Genomic DNA, 20,622 nt, shown 5'->3' with positions numbered 1-20,622 from the left:
AGGTCGCAGTCCTGGGTGCAGTTGAAAGCACAGCCTCCAGAGGCTCCCATGGACCCAGTCTGCACTGTGCACCCCCACTTCACAACTAAGTGACCTTTGGGGGGCTGCTTGACCTCCTGGGCCTCATCCGTAAAAAGGGATAATTATCTCATTGGGGGAACATGAGAACATGCAGATACACACGTCTTTAGCCCAGAACCTGGCAGGCAGTATGCAGTCAATAAACGCTGAGTTCTCATTATGATACATTCTAAAATTCAATCAGAACCTGTGCTTAAAGCAGCTGTTTTTTAATACATTGAAGAGGTTGGTGTCAATCAGCCTGCTACCTGGAACTCACATGTTTCATTCAAGTGGAAGCAAATGCGATCGTAAGCCCTTCACAGAGGCAGGTAAGCTGCCCATTGCCGCTTACGTCTCACCTTACAGGGAGCTGTGCTTGGCCGTTGAGGCAGCAGCTGCTTTGCTGCAAGATCACCTGGAACCCCACAGACGTCAGCAAATAAACCTTTTCAATTACCAAAGCTGTCGAGAAAGTCCCACACCTCCCTCCAAGGCCCAGCAAGCTTCACCATCACAGCCTCTTCTGGGACTTCTGTCCTGTCAAGGCAATGGCTGTGCCTTGAATTCATCACCAAGACTGGAACTCGGACCCTTTGGACATATGTGTGGATGACAGGCGGAGAAGGCTCAAGCCACTCCAGTGCTCTTGCCTGGAAAATCCCATGGGCAGAAGAGCCTGGTAGGCTGCAGTCCATGGAGTCGCTAAGGGTCGGATACGACTGAGCAACTTCACTTTCACTTTCCACTTTCCTGCATTGGAGAAGGAAATGGCAACCCACTCCAGTGTTCTTGCCTGGAGAATCCCAGGGACGGGGGAGCCTGGTGGGCTGCCGTCTATGGGGTCTCACAGGGTCGGACACAACTGAAGCGACTTAGCAGCAGCAGCAGCAGCAGCAGCAGTGGATGACGGGGTCCTCGTGCATGAGCCAGGAGGAATGACACTGCATGCCGTTGTCCTGGCCTGAGGCACCTCTGTCCTCTAGAAGCTCTAGTGAGGGAAAACAGCTGGACCCGCCAGTTCTGGAGAGTCATTTTCACTTTCAAGAGGTCCTAGATTGAATATCTAGGAAACTGATCAGTAGAGAAATGCACAAGTCAATGACAATAACGATGAAAACGACAGCTCTTCTTTACCGAGCACTTCTGAAGCATTATAGGTGCACTGTAAGCTCATCCAGTTCTCAGGCCAACTCTTTGAGGTGGACACTGTTACTATTTCCACTGCACAGATGAGAAATGTGGTGTTCAGACAGGTTAGGTAACTTGTCCAAAGACACAGAACTCAGATGTGTCTGCCTCCAAAGGCGGGATTCCTGAACCTGGACCAATGCACAAACAATACCAAGTCAGTGGAATTCAGAACTGTGTTCGCAAACTTTATTTTCTCAGCCTAGACAGCATATTAAAAAGCAGAGACATTACTTTGCTGACAAAGGTCCGTCTAGTCAAGGCTATGGTTTTTCCAGTAGTCGTATATGGATGTGAGAGTTGGATTGTAAACAAAGCTGAGTGCCGACGAATTGATGCTTTTGAACTGTGGTGTTGGAGAAGACTCTTGAGAGTCCTTTGGACTGCAAGGAGATCAAACCAGTCAATCCTAAAGGAAATCAGTCCTGAATATTTATTGGAAGGACTGATGCTGAAGCTGAAGGACTGAAGCTGAAACTCCAATACTTTGTCCACCTGATGCAAATAACTGACTCATTGGAAAAGACCCTGATGCGGGGAAAGATTGAAGGCAGGAGGAGAAGGGGATGACAGAGAATAAGATGGTTGGATGGCATCACTGACTTGATGGACATGAGTTTGAGCAAGCTCCGGGAGTTAGTGATGGACAGGGAAGCCTGGCATGCTGCAGTCCATGGGGTCGCAAAGAGCAGGACACGACTGAGCGACTGAACTGAACTGAGCCCTTTGGAGCAAAAGGAAATCTTCTGCAGCCTCCTAACATCTACATCAGACCCAGGTGGGGCTGCTGTGGTGGAAGAGGCTTCAGAGCCAGAGACCTTCTTGCCCTCTTTTCTTTTCCCCAGAATCCTTCAGGACCTTCTGGCCCCACTGGCCACGACCCACAACTACCTGGTGGAGCTGGAGTATGGACGTTAGAGCATCTGTTCTCCCCTTGCATTGGGTAATACAAGTATCCACCTTCCAGAGTTACTGAGAAGAATAACTGAGCTAAGGCATACGCGGGACCTAGTAAGCCCCCCTGGCTACTATTAGTGTTATCCTAACTGGTATGTCTTATAGGAAGATAGTTTCAGTCACTCAGCCGTGTCCGACTTTGTGACCCCATGGACTGCAGCCCACCAGGCTCCTCCATTGCTGGGATTCTCCAGGCAAGAATATTGGAGTGGTAGCCATTCCCTTCTCCAGGGGATCTTCCCAACCCAGGGATCAAACGTGGGTCTCCCTCATTGCAGGCAGATTCTTTACAGTCTGTGCCACCAGGGAAGCCTTTAAAAGAAGTTGAGTTAATTCAGAAGATGCTATACTGGGTCAAATGGTGATTCCCACAGAAGATACACCTGTAGCCTAATGCCTGGATCTTGTGAGGATTGCCTTATAGGGCAAAATATGTGATTAAGTTAAAGATTTTGAGAAGAGCATGTCCTGATTATCCAGGTGGGACCTCAATGCAATCACACATTTCCTTCTAAGAAGCAGAGGGGCCTGTGAAAGAGGAGGCGGTAACATATCGCAAAGGCCTAGGTAGAAGGCGGCCACAAGCCAAACTTCACCTGCAGCCACAGGAAGCTGGAAGATGCAAGGGACAGATTCTCTCCTGGAACTGAAAGGAGTGTGGCCCTGCTATACCTTGATTTTGGAATATCTGGTCTCCAGAACTGTGAGAGAATCCACTTCTGGTTTTGGGGGTTTTTGTGGGGGATTTTTTTGCCTGTTTTTTGGGGGGGTGGGGTGCTGTGCTGGGTGTTCATTGTACCAAGCAAGCTCTCTCTAGATGCTACATGCAGAGAAACTTAATTGCTGTGCAGCATGTGGGGTCTTAACTCCCTGACCAGGGATCGAACCCATGCTCCCTGCATTGGAAGGCAGGCTCTTCATCACTGGACCACCAGGGACATCCATCCATTTCTGTTTTAAGCCACCCATGTGTTTATTACAGCAACCACAGGAAGTTAACGTAGGGCTCATTGCCTCCACTGGGCCCCAGCGCATGCTCTATGGACAGGTGCAAAGGGCACATGCTGGAATCCTTGGACTAAGGCATTACATTTAGGCCTGCATTTATCTGTTGAGGCCAGTGATTGTGGAGGCAGGAGCCTTATTTGTGCTATCACCTACGAGCCTCGTCTCCATCCACATCTGGGCCCAGAGAGGGCTCTCAGGACAAGTAACCCTTCCGGATGCCGCTCTCACCACAGCACCTTCTCTCTGGTTTCACTCAATCGTCAGCCTTGAACATTGAACATGGAGCCGAGCCGGGTCACATCAGTGCTGCCATGAGGGGCCACATTCATCAGCTGCAAAGACGTTCCTCCCCCAGTGGATCCTCGGCAACCAGGCCATGGAAACTTCTCCGCAAGAGCCATCTGGCATTGATTTTTCACCTCCACCTTTGAGAATTCACCAAAGTCACAAAAAGAAAGAAGCAAGAGCTCTTCTTTGCCCTCCGCACCCGCTGAGGGGCTGTCACGGGCTACATCTGCACTTACTGGTGTAATTTGGAGAGAGCTTGCCAAAAGGAATCCCTGGTCTAGTTAAAATAATATGTTGGTTCAGGAACAGAAGAAAAATAAGGCCTTACAGTTGGGTACAAAGAAAGTCAAATTTGGAATCTGAGGAAGCAAATTCAAGACCCAGCCCGCCCACTTTCCAGCTGTGTGATGGGTCCATGATTAATCCCTGACCTTAGTTTCATATTTAAAGGGGAGAGGAAATAACTAATGACCCCCACTGGATGGCTGAGAGGATTGAGTCATACCGGTGACTAAACCAGAAAGCACTAGACGACCAGACACACACCCTGCAAGGCCATGAAAAGTGAAAGTGGAAGTCGCTCAGTCGTGTTGGACTCTTTGTGACACCATGGGCTACAGCCTGCCAGGCTCCTCTGTTCATGGAATTCTCCAGGCAAGAATACTGGAGTGGTTAGCCATTCTCTTCCCAACCCAGTGATTGAACCCAGGTTTCCCGCATTGTAGGTGGATTCTTTACCGTCTGAGTCAAAGTTTGATTCCCAGGATCTGGGCCAGACACTGTTCCACTAAAGGATCGCTGTTGAGTGCCAGCCTCTTTGCCCACATTTATTGATGCTCCGAGTCAAGAAAGACCCCCACCTGGGCTCCCATCACACACTGGCCCTTTTCCACTTGTTGTACATTGAATTTCAAAAGAGGCTGGCTGGTTTTCTCTTATCTGTAAAAGAGAGTGTTATGGTTTGTGTCTCTCTTTCTGAAGGAACTGAAATGCAGACATCAAAAGGGAAAGAAGAAAGCTCACGCCATCCCCAAGGGCTGAGTGCTGGCAGATGCCTAGCCTTGATCTGACCTCTCCTGACCTGTGTTGGGGAAGCCACGTCGGCAGAGCTACAGAGTGCTGGACCCTACTGACCCTGAGAAGGGGTGGTGGACGCAAGAAGGAGAGGGGAGGATTTATAGGAAAAGGCTAATGAAATGAATCACCAGTTTCCTATCTCGGCTCAAGCAGCTGAGCCCTGGGCTGGTCTCTGCTTGGTAGCCCCAAAGAATGAATGGTCCCTGAAAGGAGGAGTCTATTCTGCTCCAGGAGAAAAGCTAGGAAGGATGAGGACCACAGGTCTGTTATCCTTCACCCTCAGGGAAGACACGTATCCACCAGTGTGGATGAGAGACTCAAATGCATTGTAAACTAGTCAGTAATAGAATCCTTCTAGTTATTTATGCCATAGCTTGCTCTCCACCTGCTCGGCTGTTAGAAGCCCCTACACGGCAGAGATCTCATCCATCCAAATCCTTTCATACTGGACTCAGAACACCTCCCATCAACTGGTCCTTCCTGGATCATGAAAAGATCAGAAGGACTAGGGGTGGTCTCACAGTTTGCTGAACAGGAAAGCCATCAGGGAGTTTGTTTCAAATGCTGATCCCTAGGCTTAGGAATTTGCATTTTTAACGAGCTCTCCAGGTGTCTCTGATGTATTTACATTTGGCCTACAGGCTACTCTTTGAGAAATACGAATTCAGACCAGCTAGCTCTTCTCAGACTTTAATGTGCAAGTGAATCACCTTGGCATCTTATTAAAAGGCAGATTCTGAGGCCCGAGATTTCACATTTTTAACACTCTCACATGTTGCCGGTGCCACCTATCCCCACCCCCACTTAGAGTAGCAGGGCTCTAAGTACCTGCAAGCTCCCCCCAACCCCCTGCAATGGGAAGGTACCAGCTCCAGCATGGTCTTTAATCTAGATGGATGGTTCAAACATAAAAAGCCTATGTTACCTAATACCTTAGGTAATAGTCATGTACGTTTCATTAGTAATTAATATAACTGTTTATTTTGAGTTGCCAGTCAGGTAGGTAGTTTTTGTACTGCAAGCACTTTAAAGAATAAATATCTAGGTACATTTGAATGCTTTCTCACCAATACTTAACACACAACATTTTCTGTCCCTAAAACTTTAAAGCACATTTGCTCCAGCAGCCAGATTCTGATTAGTGTTAATGCATGGCTCAGGGAATTCAAGTCAGCTTGGCAACAAAGACCCCTCTGAATGAACGCCTTTCATAGTTGGCAGCTTTATATTTTTTTTTAAAGCAAGCATCTCTTCTAGGACTATTTCCTTCAAATCAAAACGAAGAGTTTAATTCATCAGTTAACACTCCATAGCAACTGGCAGGCTTTTGCTGCTTCCTCCAACCATTATTTCTCAAGATACAACCAGGCATGCCCCCATTAGCTGCAGAGAGAGGGGAAACTGGCAGGAACTTGATTTTCCTGCTGGGCGGGGATAGCCAGGTGTGTAGGGAGTGGAGGCCAGCAAGCGGAAGGACACAGCCACAGGAACCAGTGAGAGCACGGAGAGGTCCCGGAGGGCAGAGGGGTCCCAGAGGGCAGAGGGGGAACAATAGGTCCCCTGTATCCTGGCCAGCGCAGGTGGGGGCTCCACAGTGACTTGTACTCACAATTCCAAGCAGACAGTTGTCATGGGGGCAAGCTCATCACCACGAAAAGGGGCCTGCACCCAGCTAGAGTCTGGACTGCGATTCTGGTTGGACAGAGCCCTGGACTAGAAGAACAGGCCTTTTCTAAGCTGAAGGTGGCCATTTCTGTTCCCCCTTGAGCTCCAACCACCAGGAGCCCACTGGTCCTTGTCTTCACATGACAGCCCTGCCTCTCACCAGCCAACACCCATCTGTCCTCTGCCCTCACCAGGGTCTGTGACCTGTGTCTCATTGCTTGTCCAACCCGGGCATCAGGCCAGGCTGACTGAGAGCAGCCGCCTGCCTAGCTCATGTCCAGTCCAGTGCCCAGCTCCAGACTTCTTCCCTGCTGGAGAAAACCATAGCTGTCTCTGACCAGGCCCTCAGAAAATTCCTCCTGTCTCTATTTCATGAGGCGTTCCTGCAGCTCAATGGGCGTATCATTCAGCTCTTGTCGAAGAGAGTAGAAGAGTGAGGGCTCCCCGGGGGCTCAGGAAGCTGCCTCTGCTGTAGACAACAGTCATGTATCGTATGCACATGTGGGTGTGTGCATGTGTGTGTGTGTACGTGCACATGCAAAACCCACAGCTGTATCGTGGCTTACACATGTCCTCTCCTCTGACCTCGAGGTAGAGCAAATATTAATAGCCCCACTTTATAGATGAGGAAACTGAATCCTCGAGAATGCATGTAAGCAGGTTCCTTTATCGAACACGGTGATGGCGGCTAGAAGAATAAAATACAGTCTGGGACTCCTTGGAGCTCACAGTCGTCTGTGCTCAAGGCTACACGGGTTATAATCATAATAACTCATTCTTTCAGAAATATTTATCGAGTTCGCATCATGTGTCGGGCACTGAGTGTAGATGGAGCAGACAGACTTTCTAACTAGTGTTTGTTGAGCATTTGATCTGCGCGCAGCACTGCGCTGACAACTTTACAGGCTTTATCTTCATCCTCAGCACCACCCATGGCAGAGGAGCCCGTATCAGGAAGCTGAGGCCTGGACTGACTGAGTGACTGGCTCAAAGTCACCCATACAACTGGAGAGTTGTGAGCAAGGACCTGACCTTGGGCAGTCTGGCTTGTGGTCCACACTCCTCACCAAGGAGCTGTGCTGCCTCTCAGCCTTTCTGTTCTCACTTCAGGTCCCTTGTGGTTTCTGCTGCCCCGTGTTGCCCCCACAGAACTCTCCTCACTCCCAAGAGAAGATGTTCCCACTGCCTTTTCCCAGCCACTGCAGACAGAGGCAGGCAGTTCCGATTCTGGATCCCAAACCTGAAACGCCTGTTCTCACTTGTCCGCAGCCTGAACCAGCCCCGCCCGCCCTCCACCTCTGCCTGTGCCTCTCCCTCGGCTGCCTGTCAGCCCCCTGCCCGGTGTCCCTGCTCTGCTTGCTTCACTGCCGGTGTTGTGTCTGTGTCTTCTTTGCAACCTCAGAGACAAATCCTGTCCTGCCCCTGCCCTCTGCCTCTCACCACCCCTCACGTTGTCCCACTTCACCCTCTGAGGCGTTGCACCCTGCCTGCCCCATTTACTGTGGAAAATGGCAGTGTAGTGGCTCCTCAGCTAAGGACCTCACCTTTTATTTTTCCATGAGCAGATCAAGGTCTCTGGGCATCAGCTCTGTAGTCTTCCACCCATCCTATCTTCTTACCCTTCTACCCTTCTCTGTCTTCTCTGAATTCCAAACCCAACCTACCTGCTGGTGCTTAGACTCTCCCTCTCAACCTTCCATGCTTCTTGCTCATGTCCCTCTAAACCCACTGCCCTCTTGCATCTTTTCTTCTTGCCCACAAACATGCATAGGTCTCAGAGCTGGGTGATCCCATCCCATCACTCATCTCTCTGTGTTCTGGCCGGTATCCCAGGCCTCCCTGAGCCTTTCCACCCTCAGTGAGTTATGTGCGTGGCTACTCCTCCTCTCTCCCACGCCCTGGATCTAGCTCCTCTCTCTTCTGTAATGAACGGCTTCCTTGACAGTTACCAGGAGCTTCCAAACTGCCCAATCCACTCTCCACTTCCAGCCCTTGGCCTTTTGGACCTCTTGGGAGCACTTAGTACTGTTGGCCATGCCTCACTTTTTAACCCTTGCTTTCCCCATTTCTGTGCCTTCTTGACCATGCTGTGCCTTCTTGACCATGCTCTGTCTTAGGAGTCATTTGCGGGCAAGGAACAGGAAGAAGTTTTTGGAATAATCCAGGCGAATTTCCATTTTCTGCACTGTTGTTACAGTTCTCTCCCCTGACCCATCCTTCACTCACACGGCCACCAGACAACACTCTGCAAATCGGCACTCTGATGTAATGGTACCCCTTGTTCAGAATTCTTCAGTGGCTCCCCATTTCCTGCCAGATGAAACCTAAACTCTTGGTTTACATGTCACATCTTCCACTGTCTTCACTGCCAGATACTCTCCAGCTTGCTTCTGCTCTTTTCCATGATTGTCCAATACATACCTCTGTGTTATTCAGTTAGTCTACTTTCTATTCCCTAACCATGTTTTTCTCTTCTCTGATCTGCTTCATAATTCACACTATTTCTTTTGTAAATGCCTGAATCGTATGGGGCTCCCCTGGTAGCTCACGGGTAAAGAATCTGCCTGTCAATGCGAGAGACACAGGAAATGCAGGTTCAATCCCGGGGTCAGAAAGATCCCCTGGAGGAGGGCATGGCAACTCACTCCAGCATTCTTGCCTGAGGAGTCCCATGGATAGGGGAGCCTGGTGGGCTATAGTCCATAGGGTCGCAAAGAGTTGGGCATGACTGAAGTGACTGAGCACACAAATCCTGTATCTTCTATTAAAATTCTATATATCCTTCCAGTTCTAGATCAAATGAACCTTCTTTATGAAGACTATCCCAGTGGAAGTGACCTGTCTTCCTCTGAAAGCTTGGGCTTGAGATGACTCCTTATTTGGCATATTAAGTTGGAGGCTGTCTGAGCAGAGAATTCCTCATGTGCCATGCAATATGCCCAGTCTGAAAATAGGATCCCAGAAGGGGAAATGAACTCATTGAGAATGATTGGTTTATCTTTTTTTTTTTTTAACTCTTCGAGAAGAGTGAAGCATCTGTGAGCAACTTGCCCCACCATTCTGCCCCTGAACTGACCCATCTTAATCAAACAAGAGACAAAGACCAATAGCTTTTGAGCTAAATCTTCTAGTTATAGCAGGAAGGAGAAAAAGTTTGAGCAGACATTTAAAGTATTTGTAACCCAGCAGTTAAACATGATCTGTCTTAGTCCACAAGTTAATCACACAGTGGGGCCAGGGCTCCCCTTGTGTCCCTCCATGCCCCATGCTGGGCTGGCACTGCCAACTCTCAATGCCCTCCCACCTCCCACCACCAGCATGCTGCCTGGAACAGAGGCCTGAGGAGGAAGCCAAGAACTGGACCCGTTTCTAGAACCTAATGAGTCAATTGTTCCACTTTCTGTTTACCTCTTTCTGGGGCTCCTGAAGGGGAGTGGGGGGACCTTGAGATGTATCTGGGACTCAGTGGTGCCAGGGAACTGCTGCCTTCCATCAGTAGGCCTGGCAAGTCTGTCTCCAGAAGTACAGGCCCAGATGAGCCACCGTCTCTATAGAGACACGTAGCTCATCCTTCCTGGCCCTTCCCTTCCTGTAGGGATGTGGCTCCTGAGCTGCTGCTTTCATGAGCACTGATCCCGGCTGAGGGCTGTCAACTGCAGGCTCCAGATCCTGGCTCAGAATGGATGTGTGACACAGCCTGGGCTAATCAGGATGCTTCCCTGGGGTCTTTCACATCCGAGCTGAGGAAAATAAGCCTCTACTCTATGCTGAAGGTGTCAGTCTGAGCATATACACAGGTCAGGCCTTGCAAGGAAAGATGGTGTGAGGGGATGAAGCTGACAGCAAACAGGGGAGAGGGCAGGGTAGAAGAAGTCCTGACACCCTCCTGGTCAGAACCCTGGTTCTAAGCACCCCAAGGCCTCGCTGTGCCATTGCTCTTGGCAGGTTGGACACCTGAGCCAATCCTTTTTCAGTTAGTTCAGGTGGAGTGTTTGCTACTTGCAAAAGAATCCTGATTAACCTAGCCTCCATCTATCACTTGAATCCCTCCTTTGATAATTCATAGAATTCCTGCCTCCCCATCTTCCTCTTTTCTTGAGAAATAAACCCGCCTCGAGGGATGGAGTCATAATCTTCACCATCACCACCGTCATCATCATCACAGCAGCAGCAGCAGCAGCAGCATCAACACCATGACCTGTCTCTTCCCAGCATCAACCTAGGTATGGAGGGCATGGAGCTGCAAACAGTAGTGTTTGCCTTCTGGATGCCTCCATGCTCATCAAAATATAAGAAATTCCAAGGGCACAGAGCACATGCTGAGCACAGATCTTTTTTAGAACAAGGCATAAATCAATCAGTCTGCGTGGAGCTTTCACAGAACAGAGACACTCATCACTGCAGATTATTCTGACCTTTCAGTGCCAAACATCCCTTTCTGGAAAAACCAACCACCCCTTAGGACAAAAGGTTTTTATCCTCATCTTAAAGTTTCCCTCTTATTCTTTGCCCTGTATTTGTGGGGTCTTCTCTACCCTGGTTAGCTCCTAGTTCAGGATCAAATTTGTTTGTTTATTTCTGGAATGCCCTTTCCAGACTCATTCAATTTACCCCCAAATAAAATCCCCAGCTCCAGATTTCTCATCATGGCTCAAAACCTCCCGTTAACAAAGTCTTCATTCCTTTAAACTGATACCTGGCCTCTGGATATGTCCTCTTCTGGGATACAATCTGTGAATCTCCTGTTGGAATGCCTTCCCAGATGTTTTCTGGTCCTATTTAACTTCAATGGGTTTCAAAGAATTAAGCTTGTAAAAAGGAAAAAAGTGCACTATACCCAATTCCAAAGAAATGATCCATGTTCAGGGTTGTGCTTTCCAAATGGGAAACAGATGTAGCTAGAAACGAAAGAAGAATTCAGAGGAGGAGGAAAAAAATAGGGGTTTCTGGACTCCTTGTATTTCTCTTTACGCCTCCACCCTCAGGCTCTGCAGAGACCCTCAGATATTCTAAGTATCAACTCAACAGATCCAGGCCTCCCTTAGAAAGACCTGCCTACTGTGAATTCAAATGGCTATCTTAGAGAATTCTACTGATTAATAAGTAATGTTTATTCCTACTTTGCAAGGGAAATTCCTCTTCCCCTTAGGTCTGAAATGATTGGGCATTGTTATCTACTTTCTTGTCCGAAAATGTAGTTAAAAACAAGTTATCCTTTCTCACAATGCTGTGGGTGGGGAATTAGGGCAAGTTCAGCTGGGGGTGGGTGGTGGTTGGGCAGGGGCGTGAGGGGCGGCTCTTCTGCTTCATGTGACATCAGCTGGTATCACCTGCTCAGCTGCAGTCAACTGTCGGTGGCGCCAGGCTGGGCTGGAAGGCCCACAGAGTCTTTGCTCGTTTAGCTGGTGCCTCATGCTCTTCCACGTGGCCTCTTGCTGGGGCTAGATTGCCCTTCCCCAGAGCATGGAGGTCTCGAGGAAGTCAGACGTCTCAACTGGTGACTGGCTTCTCCCAGAGACAAAGTGGAAGCTGGTGGGCCTCTTTAAACCTAGACCCAGAACTTGCCCACATTCTGCCAATTGAGTCAGGTCACAAAGCCTGAGTCAGGGGAGGCAAAACAGATTCCACCTCCTGATGGGTGGATTAACATGTGCATACAAAGAAGAAAGAAAATGATGACAGCCATCTCTGGAGATCAGCTGCCACATCTCTTTAACCACTTCACTCACTCAGAGGTCACATGCTTATTTCTCAACTTTAGATAAACCCCATGTGTAGAATACTCTTCTGTCTCTTTTCCCCTACAGATTGTTTTGCCTCACAATCTCCATTCTAAAACCTAGTATCTTCCTTCCATTCAACTTACTCTCTCCCTGAATACTTGTTTCAGAAAACTATATTCCCAAGCACACAGCTCAAATTAATTTTTATTAAAGCTTATTTTAATTTTATGTTATGATATGATATGTTATGTTATGTTATGATATGTTATGTTATGATAATGATCACTAGAACTTGTAATATACTCATATTATAAGTTGACAACCCTTTAAAATCTCTTCTGCAAAGTGCCAGATGGCAAATATTCTTTACTTTGGGGCCATATAGTCTGTTACAACTACTCAGCTCTGTCATATAGGAAAATCAGCCATGGAAAACTTGTACATGAATGAGCAGGCTTCTGATCCAGTAAAACTTTATTTACAAATATAGGCAGCCGGCCAGACTCGGCACAAAGGCTTGGTTTTGTTGACACCTGCTTTAGAATAAGGGATCCATTTGTCTTTCAGTATATTTCGTCCAATGATTAGCTGTTTGACTTTCAGAAAGTCTAAAATTCACTTTCTTCCTCTATGAAATAAGGATATTGAAGTAACCTTCAAGAAGCAACAGTTAAAACCAGATATGGAACAACTGACTGTATCAAAATTGGGAAAGGAGTATGACAAGGCTATACATTGTCACTCTGCTTATTTAACTTCTATGCAGAGTACATCATGCAAAATGCTGGGCTGGATGAATCCCAAGCTGGAATCAAGATTGCCAGGAGAAATATCAACAACCTCAGATATGCAGATGATACCCCTCTAATGGCAGAAAGTTAAGAGGAACTAAAGAGCCTCTTGATGAGGGTGAAAGAGGAGAATGAAAAATCTGGCTTAAAGCTCAACATTCAAAACTAAGATCATGGCATCCAGACCCATCAGTTTATAGCAAATTGAAGGGGAAACCATGGACGCAGTGACAGATTTTCTTTTCTTGGGCTTCAAAATCACTGCAGATGGTGACTGCAGCCATGAAATTAAAGGACATTTGCTCCTCAGAAGGAAAGCTATGACAAACCTAGACAGAGTATTAAAAATCAGAGACATCATTTTGCTGACAAAACTATGATTTTTCCAGTGGTCATGTACAGATGTGAGAGTTGGACCACAAAGAAGGCTGAGCACCAAAGAATTGATGCTTTCAAATTGTGGTGTTGGAGAAGACTCTTGGGAGTCCTTTGGACTGCAAGGAGACCGAACGAGTCAATCCTAAAGGAAATCAATCCTGAAAATTCACTGGAAGGGCTGAAGCTGAAGCTCCAATACTTTGGCCACCTGATGCGAAGAGCTGACTCACTGGAAAAGACCCTGATGCTGGAAAAGATAGAAGGCAAGAGGAGAAGGAGATGGCAGAGATTGAGATGATTAGATAGCATCATCTATCTATAGATAGAGGAGCCTGGTGTGCTGCAGTCCACAGGGTACCAAAGAGTCAGACACGATTTAGTGACTGAGCAACACTGAAGTAATCAACATTACTCTGAAATGTTGTTCTGAAAACACCACACATCTTTAAATAACCTTTGAAGGAAATTCCCAGAAAGGCCACAAGATGAGTTGTTTCCCTGTGACAATGTCTCAGAGCCCTGCTGATATTTCCACAACTTTGCATCTTTCCAGGGGTCTCTGTCTCCGTATGTCTGCGTATCCTCCCTTCTGTGGGTCTCTCTTTAAGAGCGAGTCTCTTTAGCTGTGTTTACAGTGTTTTTCTCTCTGTTCTCAGGGTTTTACTGCCCTTCAATTTCAATTTTGTATATTCTTGTGTATCTCTCTTGCATTCAGATTTTTCTCTACATCTATCTCATTTCTCTGCATCTCTTCCTGATTATGATGTTGGATAGCTCTATATTTTTTCATTATTTCCTTTTTAATGAAAAAAGTTCCCCTATTCTTAATTTTCAAAATAGTACATTTTTCAAATTTTAGAAAATTTTCTATTTACATACAATGAAATACGTGTAAACTATTTAGCCTATCCAGTGTATAGCAGGTATCCAGTGTATAGCAGGTACCCAATAAGCATTACATCCTTTTATCTGGCTTCCCCTTTATGTAGCTGCCTAAGTTTATTTTTTTTTTTTTTTCATATGGGTCAACAATTTTCAACAGGAAAAAAGGTTGGTCCTCTGTCTTTATCTAGAAGACCTTGCTACTCTCTCACCCTTACCCAGGACACCCGCTCTTGACCTACTCCATGTCATTACCATGCTTGTACATATTTTGGGAACTAATGAAGGTAGAAGGTTGAAGTCCAGGCAATAGACTGGAGGCTCAGTTGGCTTTGCTCAGCCACCCAGTGTTGATCTGGTACTCCCACAGGCTCCTTCTCTTTCATTCGCACTATTAGTATTTTCTGAGCACTCGTTATGCCCTAGGTGATGGGGAGACCGAAGTGAACACAACTCACAGTTTCTTCCCTCCTAAAGCTCATGGTTCACAGGGAGAACTGGATGATAAGTAAGTAACCAAACCAGAGTAGGGCAGAGGATGCAGCGACTGGAATATAGACGAGGGGAGGGTCTCTTGGAGACGCCTTTCAAGGTGTGACCTAAAAAATGAGAAGCCAGCCCAGGAGGGAGAAGGAGGGAGAATGTTCTGGTCAGAGGGCTGAGACCGTGTCTGCTGGGCCGTTAGGAACTGAAAGGAAGCTGCTGTGTCTGGAGGAGGTCAGCGAGGCACGTGGCAGACCGAGTCGGCTCCCAGGCCAGGCGTGATAAAGGGTCTGGGTTTCATTCCAACATAGTGGGAAACCAGCATAGAGTTTTAGGCTGGAGAATGGCTCATCTGATTTATGTGTTAAAACGATGACTCTGGCTAGGGTGTGGGGGAATTCGATTGGTGGGGGAAGTGGGGAAGCAGAGAAAGGAGGCTCTCCAGAGATGGTGGCCATGGGGGCAGAAAGAAGAGAAAGGATTTGAAATATTTTAAGAGGCAGAAATGATGGGATTGACTGATGAATCCGATGTGGAGACAAGAGGGTGGGAGAACCAAGACTGACACCAGCCTTCTGGCTTTGGTACTTGGAGGCCCACTGCAGGGAGGAGGGGGAAGGAGCGATCAATAGTTCCATTTTGGACGCGTTCCGTCGGAGATGACTGTGATGCGTGCAGGGGAAGATGTCAGGTAGGCAGTCGGATATATGAGTCTGAGCTTGGACTAGGGGTTTGGGTTGGAGATATAAATTTGGGAGTTGTCAGTCATGGGAATGGATATTAAGCCCTGGGAAAAGGGGACAGAGAGAGGAGAAAGGAGCCCTGGACCAGACCTGGGAACTCCAACATTAAGAGGCAGAAAAAGGAGGAAGCACCTATAAAGAGGAAAAATGGAGAAACCAGAGGGAAAGAAGGAAAGCCGGAGGAGGATGGCATCCTTGGAGCCAAGAGAGCAGAGTATTTTTAAAAGGCAAGTGGCCGAGAGTGCAGGCCACTGTGCCAGGTACTGTTGAGAGTCCCCAGGAGAAGGGAGTGAAAATGCATCCTGTCTGTGGCCTCGTGAAAGCCGCAAATGGCCATAACAAGTTGAGATATAAATTTGACTGGAGTTAGATGAGTCGTATAAACATGACTGGAGTTGAGGTGGAAGGTGGATGGCGAGTGTGCTAAGTTGCTTCAACTGTGTCCAGCTCTGTGTGACCCTATGGACTGTAGCCCACCAAGGGTCCTCTGTCGATGGGATTTTCGAGGCAAGAATACTGGAGTTGGTTGCCATGCCCTCCTCCAGGGGATCTTCCCTACACAGGGATCGAAGCCCTGTCTCGGACATCTCCTGCACTGGCAGGTGGATTCTTTGCCACCAGCACCACCTGGGCAGCCCAGAATGTGGATTGGGGTGAGGCAAACGGGCGGCAAGAAAGTGGAGACCACTTGTGAAGACAGCTATTTGAGTTGAGTGACAAAGGGGAATAAAGAAATGTGAGAGATCACGGGTGGGATGTTTGGGGAGGAGAAACATTATTGTGTGTTTGGAAACTCAAAGTGATCACTCTGGAGGGTGAGAGATGGTGCCTTGGCTTTGTTTTTTAATAACGATGAGAACTTACAATTATGTAACTCTTCACAGTTTACCAAGTGTTATCACACACACTGGCTTATCTTCACAGACTTGTAGATGAGGAAGCTGAAGCTTAGGGGAACAGAGTGACAAGCACAAGGTCTGAGCCAGGAAGTGGCAGGCCCAGGACCCCACGACCAGGCTGCTCTTCTTGGCCTGACCCCCAGGCCCCTCCCTGTCCACGGCAGCAGACTGGCACGAAACTTGGCCAGCACACACGCAAGAATGGGTCGTGCCCCACTGATGTCTCGCAAGCAGATTTTTAAATTTCCACCAAGCCAATCACTTGTACCTGCTGGCCTAGCCTTTGATATTATAAAGTCACAGCTGCTTTTCAAGAACAGGGGACCCTGTCCCACTTCCTAAGCCTGTTCAATTGAGCTTCAAAGCCTCCTGAATTTCTAGAAGTGCCCAACAAGCTCAGGCAGGTGTTAGAGGAAACGTGAAACCCCATGTACCTCACATCCATCTCCCCACCCCTGTTGTGGGAACTGACACCCCAGAGGGACCGTGACTAACCTCTCACACCCCAGTCTCCAGATCTGTAAAATCCTAGGACTGTCATGAGGATGATATGAGGTAGGGGTTATAGAGTATTTGGAAGGATGCTCGGCACACGGTGACTACTCTAAGAGTGCCAGTCATGATGCTTTTCCTGTATTCGCTCACTCATTCACTCAGACACTTGCTGGGCACCTTCTCTCTGCCAAGCATGGCTCTAGGCGCAGCAAATGCAGAGATGCACACACATTCTTCCTGGGCTCAAGAAGCATATGTTTTAATGAGGGGAAGCAATGTTGGAACACAAACAATTCTGCCTCGAGGGAATAAGTGAGGTGCAAAATGCTGTGGGTGTCCAAACAAGAGAAGATCATATCTAGGCCAGGCAGCTGGGGCAGGCTTCCTGGGAGGAGGGGAGGGCAGGGAGAACAACCCCCACCTGAAAGGCCGGGTGGTGAGGAACCAACTGGAGCGTGAGCTCCATGGAGCAGAGCTGGAGGGGATGCGGCTGGCTGTCCTGGGGGGAGATTCTGAGAGGCTCTGGTGTCGGGGCAGCAGAGCCAGCCAAGGGAAGCCCTGGTGGAAGGAAGGAGTGGCAACTCCGTGCCCACCCGCAGCCTTCTCCCCGGGTTGCTGGGACGCCCTGTGTAGGAGCCATTGGTTTGGCTTTGTGTCTGTAGCCCCTAGGTGTAGTGGTGGACACAGAGGCCAAAGTGTCAGGTTTCATCCCAGGCTGCCGTGTAGGTTTGGGGAAGATGCTATGGCACCCTGAGCCAGCCTGGCACCTCCATCCCTCTACCCCTTAGAGAGTACTGGGACTAGCACCCCAAAGTGGTTCAAAGGAGAGATGATTCAGGGTCATCTGCTACCCCAGGGTCACCACCATGGGAGCTTGTGTGACCACCCACCACCCCACATTCAGGGTGAAAGGACTGGCCTCCAATAGGTGTGGAGGCCATGACCTCTCCCTCACTGGGAAGTGGCTCCTGGGGGTGGTAGAGACCTTCCAGGAGACCCAAGGGACAGGGGGTGCGAAGGAGGGTGTCAGGGCTGGACTTTCTTTGGTAGCTCCTCAACCATAGCCTAGAGGGTGGGGCCCAGCCCACTCTGTCCCCTGAGGTGAGTTAGACTCAAGGCACTATTTTAAGAGCAACAGACCAAGAAGGGCTCTCACACAGGTTTTAGTCCAGTGCCTTTTAAATGCTGGCTCTGGAATCCCTTGTTTAAACTGCATTTTATGGAATGTGATGCATAAAATAAAATGCATGCATGTGTGTTTAGTGACTCAGTCGTGTTCAACTGTTTATGACCCCATGGACTGGGATGTTTTCCGAGCAAAAATACTGAAGTGGGTTGCCATTTCCTCCTCCAGGGGATCTTCCCGACCCAGGGGTTGAACTCGTGTCTCCTGCATCTCCTGCTGCATGGCAGGCAGATTCTTTACCGCTGAGCTATCGGGGAAGCCCCCAAAGTAGAATGCATCCGCATAGAAATGGCTCTGGATGAAACCTAGCAAAGAGGGCCCGAGGCCCACCCCCACGTGTGTCCACACATTTTGTGACCCTGTGATTTAGTCCAACTCTCATTTTGCAGAAGAGAAACTCTCAACCTAGAGAGGCGAACTGACCAGCCTAAGGTCCCTAAACTAACCTCTGAAAGAGTCAGGACCTGCAGAGAAGCAAATGAAATCAAGGATGAGAAAGTGTTTTATAAACTGTAAAGTGTAGGGTTATTATCTCCACTTTATGGCAAGTTCTTGGGCATTTTCCCATGTCGCTACTTTGGGAGAGGTCACCAGAAAAAAAAAAAAAAGGACAGAGAGTGTTGGCATCACAGGCAGTGTGGAAAAAGCACAGGATTGGACCTGAAGACAGTTATTTTAGAAGCCTTATGCTGCCATGTACAAGCTGTGCAGCCTTAGACAGCTTACTTTGCCTCTCTGACCCTCCATTTCCTTTTCTAGAAAAACGCCTTCTTTACTATCTTTCTGGATTACTGGGGTTCAGGTGAAGCAATGCCTAGGAAAGTGCTTGTAGCCAGGCCTAGACAGAACTATACTGTCTCTTGAGGAGCAATAATGGTAGTAAATGGAAGACTTGAAGGCTTTGAGGACCAGCATTTAGTGCCTGGAAGGCACTTGCTGCCCCTGAGGGCTTGAGCCAGCTGCTGGCAGGGCGGGAACTCAAGTGTTCCGTCTCTGCTGCCTAGACACGTCCCATAGGTCATACAACACCCCGACATGCAGCCCTCAGACACTCTTTGTCAAGGCGTCGAAGGCACGACCTTCCATCACCGGGTGCTGACTCAGCCCCCAGTGAGCTCAGCTCCCCTTTCTCACACTGTGGATGCCAGAAGGCGCCTGGCCAGTCACTCAGCACCCCCTAAACTTCACTGGCTATGTGTCTTGGTGACGAAGGAGAGGGCCAAATTGGATGTGTTTCAGGAAAGCAAGAAGTGATTTCTCTCAAAGACCTTGGAGAGTTCTTTCCTTCCTCCCCGCGGTGAGCTCCGCAGGGGACGTCCAGCAGCTGGCAGCCGAACTCTGCTCAGGATGCACACGCTTGGGCTAAAACAAAGGCAGGAGCCCGGGGAATAATGGATGGGGGTTGGCGAGCCTGGCAGGTGTTCCAGGAGGAGGGAGGAGTCCTGAGACATTCCTGGCGGTGCTGCATGGGGGTGACCTTGGGCACACCACTTTCTCCAGGTGGAAAGGCGACGGGAAGAAATCAGCCATGGGACACCTAAGCCCTTCTGACTCAGCTATTGGGCTCTGAGGATCCACTCAGTCAACAAAGATTTATTGAGCACCTACTGTGTACCAGGCACAGTCCTAGGCCTTGGGAATGAAGGAGACAAAAAGTTCTGCCTTCATGGAGCTGATATTCTAGCAGGAACAGAGAAAAGATAAAGAGGAAAATAGAAAATGATCAGCTAGTGGTAAAAGCCATGGGGAGGAGAAGGGGGGTGAGAGGTAAGGGATCCTGGGTGATGGTGATTGCAAGTTTCAGAAATGTGGGAAGGAAGGCCTCATCAAGAAGGGACAACTAGTGAAAGTCTGAAGGATGTGAAGGAGGGAGACAGCCATGTGGATCTCAAGGAAAAGTGTCCTGGGCAGAGGGAACAGCAAGTGCGAAGTCCTTGAGGCAGGAGCGTACAGCAGGGAGGCCAGTGTGGCTACAGGAGAGGCAGACAAGAGAGAGATGAGAACTGAGGAGCAATTTAATCTTTTGCTTTGTTCCTCAGGAAAAAAAAGATCCACCTGATAACTTTAGATGCATTCATAATGCTACTATTTAAGAGATTCATTCCAAACCTCAAGGACAAAGCCTTCTGCATTTCTAGGGCTCATTTACCACAGGGCCCTTGGGACAGCAGAGAGAGCCTGGGTTCAAGTCCCAGTACCTGACACTAGCTATGTTACCTTGGGAAGGGCCTTCAACCTCTCTGAGCCTCAGTTACACTGCTAAAGTTCATCAGTTGCCTCATCTGCAAAATAGGTTAATAATGCAGCCACCCATGCAGCCACCCATGCAGCCACCCATGCTACCTCTGGAGAAGGCAATGGCAATCACTCCAGTACCCTTGCCTGGAAAATCCCATGGACGGAGGAGCCTGATAGGCTGCAGTCCATGGCGTCGCTGAGAGTCAGACTTGACTGAGCGACTTCACTTTCACTTTTCACTTTCATGCATTGGAGAAGGAAATGGCAACCCACTCCAGCGTTCTTGCCTGGAGAATCCCAGGGACAGGGGAGCCTGGTGGGCTGCCGTCTATCGGGTCGCACAGGGTCGGACACGACTGAAGCGACTTAGCAGCAGCAGCAGCATGCCTACCTCACTTGACTATTGTTAAACTTAAAGTGAAAGTAAAGGTCTCTCAGTTGTGTCTGACTCTTTGTGACCCCATGGACTATACAGTCCATGGAATTCTCCAGGCCAGAATGCTGGAGTGGGTAGCCTTTCCTTCTCCAAGAGATCTTCCCAACCCAGGGATCGAACCC

At 48.6% G+C, this 20,622-nt stretch overlaps 1 protein-coding gene across 3 annotated transcripts in view; it reads left to right on the top strand.

Moving 5' to 3' along the window:
* CRTAC1 (cartilage acidic protein 1) overlaps positions 1–20,622 on the top strand; it is a 151,938-nt gene that overhangs the window by 74,085 nt on the left and 57,231 nt on the right. The gene's annotated exons all lie outside the window — the stretch shown is intronic.

This window comes from Bos indicus, chromosome 26, assembly GCF_029378745.1.
Source record: "Bos indicus isolate NIAB-ARS_2022 breed Sahiwal x Tharparkar chromosome 26, NIAB-ARS_B.indTharparkar_mat_pri_1.0, whole genome shotgun sequence".
Classification (NCBI taxonomy): Eukaryota; Metazoa; Chordata; class Mammalia; order Artiodactyla; family Bovidae; genus Bos; species Bos indicus.
Note: the sequence above shows the minus strand (reverse complement) of the source record. Positions and strands in the feature narration are given on the sequence as shown.